This window comes from Ornithorhynchus anatinus, chromosome X3, assembly GCF_004115215.2.
Source record: "Ornithorhynchus anatinus isolate Pmale09 chromosome X3, mOrnAna1.pri.v4, whole genome shotgun sequence".
NCBI classification, from domain to species: domain Eukaryota; kingdom Metazoa; phylum Chordata; class Mammalia; order Monotremata; family Ornithorhynchidae; genus Ornithorhynchus; species Ornithorhynchus anatinus.
In genome coordinates, this window is record NC_041751.1 from 16,517,215 (window position 1) to 16,523,214 (window position 6,000).

General features: G+C 46.6%; 1 long non-coding RNA gene across 1 annotated transcript in view; it reads left to right on the plus strand.

The window, feature by feature from the left end:
* LOC114807674 overlaps positions 1–5,509 on the plus strand; it is a 108,219-nt gene extending 102,710 nt beyond the window's left edge. Inside the window, exon 3 of the long non-coding RNA XR_003755745.2 lies at positions 5,434–5,509. This is a non-coding gene — a long non-coding RNA (uncharacterized LOC114807674). The remainder of the gene's footprint in view (positions 1–5,433) is intronic.
* Positions 5,510–6,000: the final 491 nt, after the last annotated feature.

The following is a 6,000-nucleotide window of genomic DNA, read 5'->3' on the forward strand; positions in this document are numbered from 1 at the left end:
GATCTTTTTTCCGCTTCTGGCCAGTGGGATTTTTAGATTCAAGTATCCCATCAGAACCAAGATCAGAGATCTCACCGTTTCAATTCATGCAGTCAAGCGGGGATCCCCTCTGCCTCCCAGTAAGAACCCTGGGATAAAGAGGTGACTGGGTGTCGAGGGGGACTTTTACTGTCCTATATTTAGTGCACAGTGCTGAGCGGTCACAGTAGGCACTCGGTAATTACTATGGATTGACTAATTGACTAACAAAGACTCCTCTCACCAGTGGCTTTAAAGCACTCCACCACCTTGCCCCCTCCTACCTCATCTCGCTACTCTCTTTCTACGACCCAGCCCGCACATTTTGCTCCTCTAAGGCTAACCTTTTCACCGTGCCTCGATTTCGCCTGTCTCACAGCCGACTTCTCGCCCGGGTCCTGTCTCCGGCCTGGAACGCCCTCCCACCTCAAATCTTTACTGAAGGCACGTCTCCTCCAAGAGGCCTCCTCAGACTAAGCCCCACCTTTCCTCATCTCCCACTCCCTTCTCCATCACCTTGACTTGCTCCCTTGGCTCTTCTCCCCTCCCCACAGCCCTTGTGTACCGATCTGTAATTTTAGTTATTTGTTTTGATGTCTGTCTCCCCGCCTCTAGACTGGAAGCTTGTCGCGGGCAGGGAATGGGTCTGTTTCTTGTTGGGCTGTACTCTTCCGAGGCCGAGATCCCGCCCCGAGGAATGGATTAACCTGCCGGTGGCTCGTACGGTGCCCACGGGCGTCATGTTCCCACTGGGACACAGAGTGTCATAAGCACGGAGACGGGGAGAGGTGTCGCACTGGCGAATTGCACACAGAGCGTTTTGTTTTGTTTACGTGCTGGACTCGCTTCCACCCAAAGTAACCAAAGCAGAGTGTCAGCAGGGTGGAGCCTGCAGGAGGATGTGTCAGAGTAGTAATATTCATTAAGTGTTGATTATTATGCAAAGCACAGTGCTAAGCACTGGCAAAGAATATTCAGGTGGTTAATACACATCGGACTTAAGGGGAAAACTTTACTCTGACTTGACATTAAGATCAAAGAGCATAAAGGAATCACTTCTTCAGTTGCCTCTGTAACTCTTCAAAAGTGCAATTAAGCAGAAAGTCATCATTAATGCTAAGGAGTTCGGGTTTTGTACGTAATTCAGTACAGTATTTTCCATCTAAAGAGAATAATAAGAATATTTTTCTTTCCAGCGCATATTCCCCTGAACAATTTTATATAACTACCCCTATCAAATTTTAATTATATTTTCATAGAAGAAGAAGAAGATTCCCAAAAGAAAAATATTGTAGTTTGTACTTCCTATATTTCATTTCCTTTCTGAATACATTAGATATATTTTGTAAGCGCCCGGAAGTCAAGGTATTTGTCTCTTGCTATCATTGTACGCTTCAGATGCTTAATACAGTGCCTAATGCTATGTAAACCAGTCAGTGCTGCATTTGTAGAGCACTGTACTGAGTGCTATGGAACATAGAAACACAGGAACGTACAGCCTAGAGGGGAAGAAAGAGAGTAACAAAAATCAGTACATTTTGGATAGGTACATAAATTCTGTAGGACTGAGGGTGGGGTGAATTTCAAGTATGTAAATGCAACGGATCTAAATGCACAGGTGCAGCAGAAGGGCAGGGAGTGCCAGGGCAGAGAGGGGATGAGGGTGAGTGGTCAACAGTGAGATAAATGAGATCCGGACACGGAGAACATGCTGGTGTTAAAGGAGCAACAGGAGGGGATTGGACTGTAGTAGCAAATCAGCAGGGTAAGGTAGGCAGGAGCAAGCTGATGGAGTGCTTTAAAGCGATGCTAAGGAGTTTCTATCTGATGGAGAGGTGGATGGGCAACTACTGGAGATTCTCGAGGAGTGGGGGGGGGGGGGGGGCTATAGACTGAATATTTAGGAAAACTGTTCTAGTCAGCAGAGTGCCGTGTGGACTGGAGTAAGGAGAGAAAGGAGCCAGGGAGGTCAATGAAGAGGCTCATGTAGGAGTCGAGGCAGGATAGGAGTTTAGAGGGATTAGAAAGGGCAGACCTGTGTGATGTGGTGAAGGAGAACTGACAGGATTAGATGACAGATTGAATATATGGGTTGAATGAGAGAGACAAGTTGAAGCTGTTGCCAAAGGCGCAGACTTGTGAGACAGGGAAGATGGTGGCGTTGCCTGTAGCGGTGGGAAAGACACCAGAAAAAGAGGATTTGGGCGGGAAGATGTAGAGTTCTGGTTTGGACATGTTGAGTTTGAGGTGTCAGTGACATCTAAGGAGAGGTGATCTGAAGGCATTTGGAAATGTGAAACTGCAGAGGAGAGAAGTCAGGACTGAGAGGTAAATTGGGGAATCATCTGCTTGGAGACAGTCACTGAAGTCGTGGGAGTGAATTAGTTTTCCAAGAGAGTGGGTGTAGATAGAAAATCGAAAGGGACTCACAAGTGAACCTTGAGGGACCGCCCCTCCCGTCGGGGGTTGGGAAGCAGAAGACGATCCCGTGAAAGAGACTGAGAAGGAGAGGCCCAGAGAGATAGGAGGAGAACCAGAAGAGGACAGGGTCAGTGAAGCTGAAATTTGAGTGTGTCAAGGAGGAGGGGTTGGCCCCTGTGTCAAAGGCAGCTGAGAGTTCTAGGAGTGTTAAGATGGCACAGAGGTCATTGCGTTTGACAAGAAGAAGATCATTGGTGAGCTTAAGGAGGACAATTTTTGTGCATTGTGCCATTGATTGATTGGTTATTAGGCCAAGGGTCCAGCAGAAATTCAGTGGTTTACAACATATGATCGTGGCCTAGTGGGAAGACCAGGGGGCCAGGAGTTCAGAGACCTGGTTCTAGCCCCAGCTTCCCCGTGTCTCAGTTTTGTCATGTACAAAATGGGGATACAATTCCTGTTGTCCCTCCTGCTTGGACTGGGAGTCAGGTGTGGACCAAGGACCGTGTCCGATCGTAATATCTACCCCAGAACTTAGCAGAGTATTGGCACATGGTAGTGTTTAATACATGCTAGTATTGATCTGATTACTATAAAATGTTTGAACGGGCCATCATCACCCTCCGATTGGAACACATCACCAGGGCAAATTCCCTGAGTGTTTGGAGGGACAAGGGGGGTAATGTTCCTACGGCTCGTGTTTCTAATAGACACAGATATTCGTTGGAGCTCCCCCACACCCCCAGAAGAGATTTGGCATCATGCTTTTTGTTGCAATTGACAGGGAGCAATTTGCAGAATATTCCACTGCAGTGATGCAGACAGAAAATCCCTTTGTGTAGCTGTGTTCCCATGTTCCCACCTGTTCTGGGCCTCTGTCCCCAGGTCTTTACTTCTCTGCGCCCTTCCCTCGGTCTGCTGCCTTTTGGAGGGCCCTACATTCACCCTCCCCAATCCACTGAGGCGGGAGGAGGGCTCTAGGGGTCAGAAGACTACTGGCCCTGGACTCCTTGCAGTTCAGGAGGTGCTTGGGCAGCCCAGGAGATGCTGTTCTGCTAGTGGGATCTAACCAAAGCTGCTTTCAGCTGTGGGAATCTTCTAATCCGATCAGCAAACAACCCTCATAGAATTGGCCTCTAGACCCTATGCTGCTTTTTCTGTTTGTTTTTTATGGTATTCATTAAGTGCTTTCTATATGCCAGGCATTATTCTAAACCCCAGAGTAGATAGAAGGTAATCAGGTTGGACACAGTCCATGTCCCACATAGGACTCACAGCCTTGATCCTCATTTTCCAGATGAGAGAACTGAGGCCCAGAGAAGTTAAGTGACTTACCGAGGTCACACAGCAGACAAGTGGCAGATCCGGGGCTAGAACCCAGGTCATTTTGACTCCCGGGCCCGTGCTCTGTCCGCAAGGCCCCGCTGCTTCTCATTCATTCATTCAGTCATATTTATTGAGCACTTAACTGTGTACAAAGCACTGTTGCAGGGAGGGAACATGTCTACCAACTCTGTTATGCTTAACTCTCCCGAGTGCTTAGGCACAGTGCTCTGCGTCCAGGAAACGCTCAGTAAATACGATTGATTGGAATATGATTGATTGGCGAGGATTCAGTCGATCTATAGCGCATATTGAGTGCCGGGTATCAGCAATACACTGTACTAAGCGCTTGAGAAGGTACAGTTGAGTTAGTAGGCTCCATCCCTGTCCTCGCGGAGCTTACGCACTAGTCAGGGAGTCAAGCAGACACGGGTAAATTACAGGTAGATGATGACACTAGCTTCTGTGAAATGTGTTTATAAATGTGACGGTAAGGGTTCACTGAGTGACTTCTGTTCGAAGAGCTTTCCAAAGACTCTGGCGAAGCTGTATGCAGTGATCTGGGTAAATTTCTAGCGCCTGCCAACGGAACAACCCTGACTTTTCGAGAACCGGGCTTTGTTGTTTTGTATCTTTTCTAACCGACAATTCTATTTCTCTGAGCGTATCATCTCTGAGCACGATGAGTGACTGCTCTGAATTACGTATGTTTTGTCCATTCAACTTAACTTGCCTCCTGCATCTTCTGAGAACCTCGCAAAGTCAAAAAGAAACAATACCTTGTGAGGCTAAAAGTCGTATCGAAAAATACTAAATAGGTGTAGAATTTTGCATCTCAAACGTATAATATATGTACCAAAGGAATTTTTAAAGTGACACCACCTGGGGTTATTCTGACTTCATTGCATTTGCCTATCTCAATAGACATTTGGGCATAAGTGATAATTAGCATTTTTATTAGTATCCAGCTACTCTCAGTTCAAAAGTTCAGTTGCCATTAGTGTTCTAATTTAAGCTTTCGAAGCGTCTTCCAGTGAAATCAACTGAGAGCCTTCCTTCGGTCATGAAGTTTAAATTTAGTAGATTAGCTACTTGGGAACAGATGAATTCTATTTTAGAGCCGTAAGGTTATAAGCATATAGGATATGCTATTTCTGGGTTAGGGCTATGGTCCGTTCAGTGCACTCCTCTGTTTCCTACTGAGGCAGTGAGATGCCTGGTTGGAATCTTGTGATGGTTGACGTCTGTACAACAGTCGTGCCGTTTATTGGGTTGGGCCATCGAACTTGACTCACTTTTTCCCTCTCCGTCCATAACTTTCCCCAGAGTCATCTTTTATGCACCGCTCCCTGCTGACCGTAGCCTAATCCCACTTAAACCTATTGGCATTTCTACCTGCACAACTTTCTGTGGGAACAGATTCCACCTGCTTCCCATCAGTGGTGTCAAAGAGTGTTTCCAAGCAAATCATTCCTGTGGAAGAATTAATAATGGGATTTTAACGGCCTGAAAGCAGCAGATGCTGAATCGTTGGTGATTCACAATAATGAGGCATTTCTGTTAAACCACAAATGAACTTGAAACAAAAACAGGGGAAAAATCTCCCAGATGGGTGGGCCGCGGTGTCACAAGAACTGTTGCGATTGCTCTGTGTTGCTTTCTTGGCCACAGGATCTCCAAGAAATGGACAGTGAGAACGGGCCAATGTGCAGTGGACGGAAGGTGAGGAACAATTTCGGCTTCCAGGCGCATTGAGTCTCTGGTGAGTGAGTCCGTGCATTGTGAGTCCCTATATTGTTAGACTCTGCTCTCCCAAGCGCTCAGTTTAGCGTTTTGCACACAGTAAGAGCTCAATAAATGTTATTGACTGGTGGTAGTGGACATGAAGATGACAAAACAAGCCCTAAGAAGTTCTACCCCACCAGTTTGCGGCCTCCCAGTGGTTCCCCAGTCTGCCCAGTGAAGGTAAGTCACTTCATTTCTTTGCATAGTTTCCCCCAAATTGAACCGACGGTATTGCTCTTGAAAAAAATCGCTTTTGTCTTGAACGAGTGATATTTTACTCCACCGATTTGTCAAGGAGGAGAGAATGGCAGGGCAAATCTAAGTGCCCCGTCAGATGATGCTGGGGAAGAAAAAGACATTAGAAGGAGTATTATTTGACATGAGTCAATGTGGCTACTTCTTGGGAAATATGGGGCACGCTAGGTCAACATGCCTCGCAGTCAGTTCTGCAGT